Source organism: Alosa pseudoharengus, unplaced genomic scaffold (genome assembly GCF_046254945.1).
Source record: "Alosa pseudoharengus isolate Yale_2024_CS ecotype anadromous, Long Island Sound unplaced genomic scaffold, YU_APseudo_1.1 YU_APseudo_1.1_scf_20, whole genome shotgun sequence".
In the NCBI taxonomy this organism is placed as follows: domain Eukaryota; kingdom Metazoa; phylum Chordata; class Actinopteri; order Clupeiformes; family Clupeidae; genus Alosa; species Alosa pseudoharengus.
Genome location: NW_027468664.1, coordinates 1263010 through 1275635, shown reverse-complemented (window position 1 = coordinate 1275635; position 12626 = coordinate 1263010). Strand labels below are relative to the sequence as shown.

General features: G+C 41.3%; 1 protein-coding gene across 1 annotated transcript in view; it reads left to right on the top strand.

Moving 5' to 3' along the window:
• gsap (gamma-secretase activating protein) overlaps positions 1–12626 on the top strand; it is a 108228-nt gene that overhangs the window by 26436 nt on the left and 69166 nt on the right. The window lies entirely within an intron of this gene.

Genomic DNA, 12626 nt, shown 5'->3' with positions numbered 1-12626 from the left:
GAAACGTAATATTACGTTTTTCCTTCCCATGCGTTGAGTGCCAAAAACGTAATATTACGTTTTTAGCTTTTTTTTTAAATTACGAAACTAGACACTCTAACACACCTTATTGGATTTTGGGAACTCTGTGATGAATGGAAATTAAATATATGATGATCGAAAAACTCATGAAAACGCACAATCTGGACATTTTATCTGGACTTTTTATCATAACTCGGTTGCCGCTTTGGGTCGAATCAGTGACGCATGCACGTCAGCTCAAAACCAGGCCATTTTCGTGGGTCTATCACTAGGTGGCAGTCTCGCCAGGTTACTTCACGGAAACTTTACAGGCAACAGTTCATATTTCATAAAAGAGGTTATATCCATTTCTAGAAAAAAAACAGCGATTTTGATGAAAACTAGCCACTGTTTAGCTTGGGATTTCTCAGGAACAGAGGCGTGTAGAAATACACGGTTTGCACCCACTGAGAGCTTAAAGTCTCACCTTTCAAGCGAGCCATTGTATGTGTTCATAGCTATAACATAGAATATGCTGTGGCTGTACAAAAATCATCAACAATGGTCTAGATTGCTGGCACTCTAGGACAAAGCTTCCGAAAATAGCTTGGCATTCAATGAGTTAATGACACATATGTAACACTGATTTTAATGATCTTACTCTCTCTCTCTCTCACACACACACACATATGTAACACTGATTTTAATGATCTTACTCTCTCTCTCTCTCACACACACACACATATGTAACACTGATTTTAATGATCTTACTCTCTCTCTCTCTCACACACACACACACATATGTAACACTGATTTTAATGATCTTACTCTCTCTCTCTCTCACACACACACACACACATATGTAACACTGATTTTACTGATCTTACTCTCTCTCTCTCTCACACACACACACAGATGGTCTGCATGTGCTGCTCATGCTGATTAGGTGATGGTCTCTATTTAAATTACTGATGATTGGATTCACCTCCTGTTCACTTCAATCAAGCACAGAGGAATTCCTGTGTTGCTGGAAACACACACACACACACACACACACATGTACACACTAGGGGTGGCACGGTTCATGAAAAAAATCCCAGAAAATGGCTTGTCTGGGTTCGGGGCATGTGTGCATCGTACGGTGTTGACGGTTCATGGAATGTAATGTCAGGCCCATATGTGACCTCAGACGCGTGAAAGCGGAGGTGTGGAGTGCTGTGGGTCACGTGTAGAAATGGCAAGTGGGATAACGATGAGATAACGATGAGATAACGATGAGATAACGAAGGCAGCACGGAGTTGGAGGATGCACCAGCGTCGCTTAAGTCTGGTGTGGGAACATTTGGGATTTAGTTTTACACACACACATACACACACACACATACACACACACACACATACACATACACACAGCAATTATCGGCCGGGCCGATTATTAGGGCCGATATTTAGAATTTTTATAATAAGCAGTATCGGTCATTTTATCCACCGATAAGCCGATATTGAAATGGATAAATAATGAAACGCGCTACTTTCTCTGTAAAGCGTCTCTCACTCCCTCCATTTGCTACTCTGTGGTCGAGAGCATTGTCCCGCCCACTACACCGTCTGATTTGTTAGTTAGCACGAATGCAGCCAATCAGGATAGAAGACTGAACACAGAGAAAGTTTAGGATTCTCAGGCCATCCTTAAAAATATTCTTGTTTGCAGTAACAGCCAAAAAAAATAAAAAATGGGTCAAGATTTTCAAGATTCAAAGTAAAAAAAAAGTACAATTTTGGTCATGGTGATTACATAGGTATGAATTTACACAAATGTGCATATTGTGACGTAACTGACTGGGTCTTCAACCCGTGCCTTCAGGCGCACCATTGCAAACCTCATTCTGATGCAGGTTATATAGACCAGCCTTTCTCAAACTTCTTTGACCTGAGGCCCGGTCATGGCAGACTTTGGGGTCATAGGGCTCATCTACATGTACCCAGAAAGAAGGCTACAATAGCTTTTCGCCACGTTATATTGAAATTTGACTATACAATACTCAATGCTATACAGCAGTGGTCACCAACCTTTTTGAGCCCAAGATCCCTGACCTCGCCCTGAACAAAGACAAGATCTACCTTGAAGCGTCAAAAGAGAATCAAAGCTAAAATACTTCCAATTTAAGGCCTTTTATTTAGGCAAATGTATCAGGTCAAAAATAGCTCACATCCTCCACCCCCTTATACAGGCGTCAATGAGATAACAACAATTAACATAGTCTTTACTTACATGATTTTGGTTTTGATTTTCTAATTGGAGTAAGTGTTTGTGACAACACGTCATGATACATTTGATAATGTTTGATCGCTGTTTTGGTATGAAGCATCTTTCACGTAATGAATGCGCACTCTAGAAAGTGAAAGTAGGTCTAACCTAAGCCTAGGCCTACAGTGCATGTCCGTGTCTGTAGCTGTCTGTGCACGTCCGCAATCGATTACATTCTTCAAATGGAGAACAAATTCCTTATCGCTAAACTTTCGTTTTTATTTTCTGTCAGTTAGCAGTTGATGTAGAAGCACCTAACATAATTTGACTTCAGCGGTGACAAGTCCTGTTGCGAGAGAGAGAGAGAGAGAGAGAGAGAGACACCACCTGCTGTGCGTGTGTGTGTCTGCATGGGGTTACGTTCGGTTCAAGTCAGAAGTTGGTCCGTTGGTTCCGGTTGGTTCCGGTTGGTTAATTTTCCTGTTATTCTCGGGATCTACTGGGCAAGTCCTAAAGATCTACTGGTCGATCGACGGGTTGGCGACCACTGCTATACAGTGTATTATACAGTTTCTGTATAATACACTGTTATAATACAAAGTTCCAAAAAACAACGTCGTTCCATTAAGTGTTGTTAAATAAATAAATAAATAAATAAATAAATAAATAGCCTTCCAACAGGTTGAAGCGGAGCTTTGATACCAACGTTATCGATTAGTTTCAGTTTCTCTCACGCATACGCGCATTAATGAATGCTCATACCACCACTTTATTGTATGGCTCCATGTTTAATGACATCGATAGCAGAAACGTTTGTTTTCTTTTTTTGTCGGTCCACGGTTTCTTGATCAAATTAGCAAATTATCAGATGAAGCACCGGGCCTAATTTCACTCCACGACTCTGCGGACCTGTCTCCACGTTGCGGACCCATATTTTGAGAAATGCTGAATAGACCACAACCAATTTCAATACTTCGACACGGTCACCGTTAGACTAGGGGGGAGAAGGGATGGGAAAATATCTGGGCACAGTTCTTCCAGAACTTCGTGCCAAGTAAAAGCGTTATCAGTTTATGTGAATGAAATGAAGCGTATAGGCCATAGTGTGACATGCGTAAAACCAATGGTGTAGAGATGACGCCACAGGGTTTTATTTAAGTGAGCCTACGTTTGCATGTAGGCAATTTATATTCACAATACTTAGGCCTACTAAAATAAATATTATTTTATTGCATTTGTATTGGTTGTTTAGAGTAAAAAAAAACAATCGGTCAGTATTAACGCAAGTTTACAACAGGCAAGTCGGGTCGGTTCTAAATTGAGGGTGGGTCGGGTTACGGCAAACGAAAATATTTTTAAGGATGGCCTCACAGACTGGGCTTCAGCTGTATGGAGCTATTTTTCGAAGGTAGCCTAAGGAAGGTACCTTACATTGCTGAAGTTGCAATGAATCACAATCATCTACACTGAAGTTACAAAAACACCACTTTGTAAGCTATTGTCTCTTTGATCCGGATCAATAAGTAAAGCACCCACTTTAGCGAATCCCCAATTGACGTTAGTGATATGGTGTTTAGCCTAGCCTACTAGTTACAAACTCGGGTGCTGCGCGTCGCGAGTTCTTTGCCTCCGCCTCGTCCATTAATTGTAAATAACGGGACACCTTGGCGGACGTTATCCCATAGGCCTACATAGTAGACAAGTCCTAAATTATGCGATAGCGAACGTCTAAAAGTCTAGTTGCTCCTTTTTGAAACAGACTGTCAGAAAAGACCAGGCTACAGGCACCCAGGGCCAGCCGTAATACAACCTGAAGTAAATCGCATCCTGAGCTGGCTATTAACGTGCCCTTTAGGCTCACAAAAGTGTAGCTTAAAGCCTACATATGGACACAAATTGCATGCTTAAATAGCCTAAGAACTATTTTAAAACTGTTTTGGTAAACTATTCAACCGTAACACTTGCCATCACGCATGCACCTCTTCCTCTCCCTCTCCCTCTCTCGTGCACTCACACACTAGGGGTGGGCGGATCGATCTAAATATCGATAGTATCGATGCCAACACTGGTATTGGTATTTGATCGATACAACTGTAATTGAATCGATATTTTAATTTAAATATCTCTCCTCTACGTTCACTAGTTGCTTGTGTCTTCCACCTCTACAATCCTGAGCGAACGCTGCTTTCACATCTTGCCCACTTTGCTCCTCCTCCCCCTCCTGCTGCTCTGCTGTGATTCGTTGTTGTGTCGTCACGTGACTCACTGACACAACGTGCAGAGGAGCAGCGAGGCTGATAGCACATTGAATGAGAGATCAGGATGGCCGAGAGGAAAAGAAGTGTTGTGTGGAGCTATTTTACGGCACTAATGATAGTACTGCAACTTGTGATACGTGTAAAAAGAGCATTCGATACTGTGGCAACACTACAACCTATACAAACACTTAAAAACACATGTCAAGGAAAATGCTGAGCTACAAAAACGAAGAAATCTATCCACTTCCAGACCCCCGGCACAGAGACAGAGTTCGTTGGGAGAGTCATTTCAGAGAGGCAGAGAATACCCAGGTAGCTTGTAAGAGTAGGCTAATATTATGTTAGCATGTCATATCCTGTCTTCAGTTAGTGTGATTGCTCAAGAATAAGACATCGCGAAGCTGAGAGCAACCTGACGAACTTTAATTCTTACATTTAGACCTGGGCTGTATTCACTTATCCTGCGCGCCCCCTCTAACATTAGATTACATTTGTGCAACTTGTGCACTTGTTATTTAGGCCTACAGCCTAACGGTGTGCTAATATAATGTCCATTGTCTAGCATGGCAAAAACCTTTGAGCTGTTGTCTAAGATAACAACTGGCTCGTCCATATGCTTGCATATAGGCTATCATGCACTCCTGATTGCTTCCATCTAGTCAAGCATGTCCATCATTACCGCATATATTGATAAACTAGAAAATAAACATGAATGTTGTTGAGCAATCACACACATTTTGTTGTAGGCCTAGTATAGATCAGACGTTCAAATAATATATGCAGCCCATTGAAACGTGTTATCTATAAACAGTATTTTTTGCTCATGTGACCTGCTATATTTAGGCTAAATTAAAACCAGAAAAAAGGGAGAGATTTTTGTTATTCGTTATTTATTTATTTTTTAAAAAGGCTGTAAAATTTGGTTTGCATTTATTCTACAGTGCCTAATAACTAATAATTCTGTGCACTTCAATACATTAATAAAAACATATTGCCTAAAGAATTGATCATTCATTCACCTCAGAAATAATGACATCCTGCTCTCCCCTACACAAAAGTATTTAGGGAAAAAAGTATTGGTATCGGCAATACGGACCCTATATGTATTTGGTATCGGATCGATACCAAATTTTGCAGTATCGCCCACCACTATCACACACACGATGGCAAAGCATCCTCTTTGTGACAGGTCCCTTAACATAGTTAGTAAGCCCATTGTGTAGGCCTAGTCTATACAGGGCTGCCAACTTTTCCAAAAAAAATTTGCTGCGGAAATTTTTGTTTGGGTCATTCAGCATTATACCGTACAGTAAAAAAAACGTACTGTGCCCACATGTATTAAGGGCTCCCCACTAATTGTCGCATATGTGGAAGGGGGGTTTGGGGTAACCTGACTCTCGCCAGATGAATTTCGTTCCGCCTAGCTCCACTCATCCATCTGGGACCAATCCATTGGAGTGTTGCTTCAGAAGGCTGGGCCTAATCAAAAAATGCTTGCATATGATTGAATAAGCCACTTGTCCGTCATCTATTGACGTGCTACTTCAACCACTCACATCGAAGCCAACCCGTGACGCTGATAACAGTCTCACAATCGCTTCTACGCTATGTCACATCTATGAAACTCCCGCCCTGCGTCCTGATTGGCTGTACCATAAAATCGGGTGCAGAAATCACTCTCAATGGAAGAGGTCCCAAATGGATGTGAGTGAAGCTAGGCAGAGCTAAGCGGAACGAAATTCATCTGGCAAGAGTCAGGTTAGGTTTGGGGGTCCTCCCCCAGAATTTTTTTCATTTGTTTGATTTGATTTCCTGTATTCTGGTGCATTTTGGTAGCTTAGAAATCTAGACACACCCTAACGGCAGCAAATTACATTTGCTTCCAGGGCTAATCTAGCAACTCTCTGTTGGCTTGTGAGCTCGAAAAATTAAACTTCTATCAGGCCAATCAAATCGTCTATAGAGTCGTTAGGGGGGCATAACATAATGATTGATGGCAGAGTTGCAACGGTTTGGCTTGAATTCCCTGCTACTTGAAAACAAAGAAGATGGATATTGCTGTTGGCCAACAGTGTGACACGAGTTAAGCTTGTTTTGAGATGGCAAAAGTTTGAACTAGCCAACTAGCTCCGCTGGTGGGAAAACGCATGGGACTCAGTGCTGTCCTATTGCGTGCAGAGGTAATTTGGTCTGGCTCGTCAGGCTAGCATTTTGGGGATGGCCAATACTAAATTCAATCAGATTCATAGCCTACATCCTGATTTGTTGATATTGAGGCAATGATTCCATGCAAAGTCTTGGGCTTCAGGGCCCCCTGACACCTTGGGCCCCTGCCCGTGCCCGACCAGGGTCCCAGAGTTAAATGAACATTGGTATCAAAGGGATCTAGCCTACTACTACTAGGACCATGGGCGTTGGAGGCATTGTGAAAGTGGGTGGGACATTTCAGAGGGGGGGTATGGGGGTCCTCCCCCAGAACATTTGTTTTGGACTAGATGCAATTTCCTGAATTCTGGTACATTTTAACAGGTTATTTAGATACTTCTATATAACAAAATAAAGCCAGCCTACGAAATTAATAAAAAGTAAATCGTGCATAATTTAAAAATAACTCAATAGGCTACTTGGCTACGCAATAAGGTTTCCATTTAGCACCGCAGACGTTCAATGAACGCATGAAAGCGGATGGTTTGTTTGAAATCTCGACACTCTTTCAACTATATGGAACGTAATAGTGATCATCAAATACCTCCCCAGATTTCAGTGCCTATCAGTCCCAACATTTAACAATATAATCAAACAGTCCAAAAGTAAATTAAATATCAAACTAAACCGTGAATCCAATGAAAATGACAATGAAGCACTAAACAGATGCTGAAAACAGCACTGGTATTTCGCACAGCAAAAGTGAGGGGGTCCAAACTAACAATTTTAAAAAGTGGATGGGTGTTTTGTAAGAATTTAAGAAATGTTTGAATATTTTATCTTTTAAATGCATCAATCAGGTGCACTTTCAAAATAAATTCAGAGGTCAGACTTGCTTATTTTTATGGAAATATTTGTGCTGTAGCCTAAGCTATTTTACACTTCAGAATTATAACCATGCGCACACAGGTGGAATAGTTAAGGTGATATTGCAATAAGTTCACAACCACAAAAACATATGCTACATTTCACAGTTCAGAAATGTTCAAAAATGTGTGTACATTTCAGCACTCCATGAAATTATGCAGAAGTGGTCACCTGTGTTATTCAGCTAGTTTATTTAAGATAATATATTGGTCATTGTAATGGCCATAGCCTATAGCCTACATCCTTTTTCAGGATGTACCCATATCTGCATGATGTGAATGTTTGCATATGGCTTATGTCAGGCTTTATATCAATATTTGTGTCTCGTTATTGTGTCACTATAAGCATGCCAATATAAATATATTCATTTATCTGTAATGGGATTGGCTGGAACCTGACAATATAAGAACCATGATAGTCTATAATCTATGGCTGAGCAATTTACAAAAATGTATGTAGGCCTACTGACAAATAGTTTACATTAGAATACATTATAATTTCGCCCCAATGAGGCTATGTAGAAATGTGTTGCAATTTCAAAACCGGATTACTCAGGAACCACTTATTGCACAGAGACATGCTCATATTCGGTACGGTTTGCTGTTTATTGTGATATTGGGTGTTGTGTGAAGGGTTAGTGAAATATTAAACCGAGAGTAATGGGTGTGCACTGTGTGCAAAATGCAAATATGATTAGCCTAAATAGCAACGTCGGTTCAATGTTAATTTTCTCGCGAACCATTTATCACAGCAACTTGGCGCTAATATCATTGGAAAGCTTAAATTCCGCACGTTCACCTGATATGTGATATCATATGTATAGGTTAAGTTTAGTTGAACCTCATCTGCCAGGTACTTGACCTACCAGGTTGACACTTCAGCGTGAAAAATACTCAATAATACTCAAAGCATACCTGAAGCCGGGGAAATGCGGGGGGAATGCGCCTGGGACGGCTTCTGAAGTAGCATCGCAAATGAGAGAAAATTTAGAAAATTCCACAGACAGGGGGTGCTCTTGAACCCTCTCACCGTCTCTGAAAGCATAACCGTGGCTCAACAGGTAGATCTATAGATAGGCTAAACTCATTTTTCAGGCATCTGACCGACCGGGTTGACACTTCAGCGTGAGAAATCGGGGGTGTGGCGTGTGAGTGTGTGAAACTAATCAAATGCGTGTGTCTCACGGCCAATGCGTGAGAGTTGGCACCTATGGTCTATATTAGGCCTAGTCTTTATTATGAAAATAATTGCTATCACTCAGCTCTTGGATTAACATCATACACAGGATTTACACTTGTGATGCAAGTTGATAGACAATTGTGTATCAAAAGAAGAAAGGAAAGTTTGCATAATTAAATGCTTTTTGACAACTGACATCGGTTTTACATATCGGTTATCGGCCTCCTGTTTTGGTAATAATTGATATCGGTATCGGTCCTGAAAAAAACATATCGGTCGATTCCTATTCTGTGAGTGTGTGAAAACAGTACACCGAACGGCGACTGTGTGCAAGCATTGTGCAACAGGTATGCTAGTGCAGGCCTGGAGTGGCTAATTGGGGGGAGCTTTGGGAGGATTCCCGGTGGGCCGGTAACGTTTTGGGCCGGTCTGGATATCGTGAGCTGAAATATATTGTTTCTGAAGTTCATTTGCGGCACCCTCGCGGCACTTCAGCAGCTTAGGCTGTGCGGTCGCAGCCCCTTACTCAGTTTCCCAAATATTAGCAAAGTAGCACTCACAAAACCTGTTTGGAAGTTGCAACCAAGTTTATATGTGCAATCATTAAGATTAAGCAGGAGGCTATATGAGCGACCAGGTCTATATGTGCAATCATTAAGATTAAGCAGGAGGCTATATGAGCGGCCAGGTCTATATGTGCAATCATTAAGATTAAGCAGGAGGCTATATGAGCCAGGTCTATATGTGCAATCATTAAGATTAAGCAGGAGGCTATATGAGCGGCCAGGTCTATATGTGCAATCATTAAGATTAAGCAGGAGGCTATATGAGCGACCAGGTCTATATGTGCAATCATTAAGATTAAGCAGGAGGCTATATGAGCCAGGTCTATATGTGCAATCATTAAGATTAAGCAGGAGGCTATATGAGCGACCAGGTCTATATGTGCAATCATTAAGATTAAGCAGGAGGCTAAATGAGCGACCAGGTCTATATGTGCAATCATTAAGATTAAGCAGTAGGCTATATGAGCGGCCAGGTCTATATGTGCAATCATTAAGATTAAGCAGGAGGCTATATGAGCCAGGTCTATATGTGCAATCATTAAGATTAAGCAGGAGGCTATATGAGCGACCAGGTCTATATGTGCAATCATTAAGATTAAGCAGTAGGCTATATGAGCGGCCAGGTCTATATGTGCAATCATTAAGATTAAGCAGGAGGCTATATGAGCCAGGTCTATATGTGCAATCATTAAGATTAAGCAGGAGGCTATATGAGCGACCAGGTCTATATGTGCAATCATTAAGATTAAGCAGGAGGCTATATGAGCGGCCAGGTCTATATGTGCAATCATTAAGATTAAGCAGGAGGCTATATGAGAGGCCAGGTCTATATGTGCAATCATTAAGATTAAGCAGGAGGCTATATGAGCCAGGTCTATATGTGCAATCATTAAGATTAAGCAGGAGGCTATATGAGAGGCCAGGTCTATGTGTGCAATCATTAAGATTAAGCAGGAGGCTATATGAGCGACCAGGTCTATATGTGCAATCATTAAGATTAAGCAGGAGGCTATATGAGCGACCAGGTCTATATGTGCAATCATTAAGATTAAGCAGGAGGCTATATGAGCGGCCAGGTCTATATGTGCAATCATTAAGATTAAGCAGGAGGCTATATGAGCCAGGTCTATATGTGCAATCATTAAGATTAAGCAGGAGGCTATATGAGCCAGGTCTATATGTGCAATCATTAAGATTAAGCAGGAGGCTATATGAGCGACCAGGTCTATATGTGCAATCATTAAGATTAAGCAGGAGGCTATATGAGCGGCCAGGTCTATATGTGCAATCATTAAGATTAAGCAGGAGGCTATATGAGCGACCAGGTCTATATGTGCAATCATTAAGATTAAGCAGGAGGCTATATGAGAGGTCAGGTCTATATGTGCAATCATTAAGATTAAGCAGGAGGCTATATGAGCCAGGTCTATATGTGCAATCATTAAGATTAAGCAGGAGGCTATATGAGCCAGGTCTATATGTGCAATCATTATGATTAAGCAGGAGGCTATATGAGCGACCAGGTCTATATGTGCAATCATTAAGATTAAGCAGGAGGCTATATGAGCCAGGTCTATATGTGCAATCATTAAGATTAAGCAGGAGGCTATATGAGCGACCAGGTCTATATGTGCAATCATTAAGATTAAGCAGGAGGCTATATGAGAGGTCAGGTCTATATGTGCAATCATTAAGATTAAGCAGGAGGCTATATGAGCCAGGTCTATATGTGCAATCATTAAGATTAAGCAGGAGGCTATATGAGCCAGGTCTATATGTGCAATCATTATGATTAAGCAGGAGGCTATATGAGCGACCAGGTCTATATGTGCAATCATTAAGATTAAGCAGGAGGCTATATGAGCGACCAGGTCTATATGTGCAATCATTAAGATTAAGCAGGAGGCTATATGAGCCAGGTCTATATGTGCAATCATTAAGATTAAGCAGGAGGCTATATGAGCGACCAGGTCTATATGTGCAATCATTAAGATTAAGCAGGAGGCTATATGAGCGGCCAGGTCTATATGTGCAATCATTAAGATTAAGCAGGAGGCTATATGAGCGGCCAGGTCTATATGTGCAATCATTATGATTAAGCAGGAGGCTATATGAGCGGCCAGGTCTATATGTGCAATCATTAAGATTAAGCAGGAGGCTATATGAGCCAGGTCTATATGTGCAATCATTAAGATTAAGCAGGAGGCTATATGAGCGGCCAGGTCTATATGTGCAATCATTAAGATTAAGCAGGAGGCTATATGAGCCAGGTCTATATGTGCAATCATTAAGATTAAGCAGGAGGCTATATGAGCGGCCAGGTCTATATGTGCAATCATTAAGATTAAGCAGGAGGCTATATGAGCGGCCAGGTCTATATGTGCAATCATTAAGATTAAGCAGGAGGCTATATGAGCGACCAGGTCTATATGTGCAATCATTATGATTAAGCAGGAGGCTATATGAGCGGCCAGGTCTATATGTGCAATCATTAAGATTAAGCAGGAGGCTATATGAGCGACCAGGTCTATATGTGCAATCATTAAGATTAAGCAGGAGGCTATATGAGCGGCCAGGTCTATATGTGCAATCATTAAGATTAAGCAGGAGGCTATATGAGCCAGGTCTATATGTGCAATCATTAAGATTAAGCAGGAGGCTATATGAGCGACCAGGTCTATATGTGCAATCATTAAGATTAAGCAGGAGGCTATATGAGCGACCAGGTCTATATGTGCAATCATTAAGATTAAGCAGGAGGCTATATGAGCGGCCAGGTCTATATGTGCAATCATTCAGGGGAGCAGGAGGCTATATGAGCGGCCAGGTCTATATGTGCAATCATTAAGATTAAGCAGGAGGCTATATGAGCGGCCAGGTCTATATGTGCAATCATTCAGGGGAGCAGGAGGCTATATGAGCGGCCAGGTCTATATGTGCAATCATTAAGATTAAGCAGGAGGCTATATGAGCCAGGTCTATATGTGCAATCATTAAGATTAAGCAGGAGGCTATATGAGCGACCAGGTCTATATGTGCAATCATTAAGATTAAGCAGGAGGCTATATGAGCCAGGTCTATATGTGCAATCATTAAGATTAAGCAGGAGGCTATATGAGCGACCAGGTCTATATGTGCAATCATTATGATTAAGCAGGAGGCTATATGAGCGGCCAGGTCTATATGTGCAATCATTAAGATTAAGCAGGAGGCTATATGAGCGACCAGGTCTATATGTGCAATCATTAAGATTAAGCAGGAGGCTATATGAGCCAGGTCTATATGTGCAATCATTAAGATTAA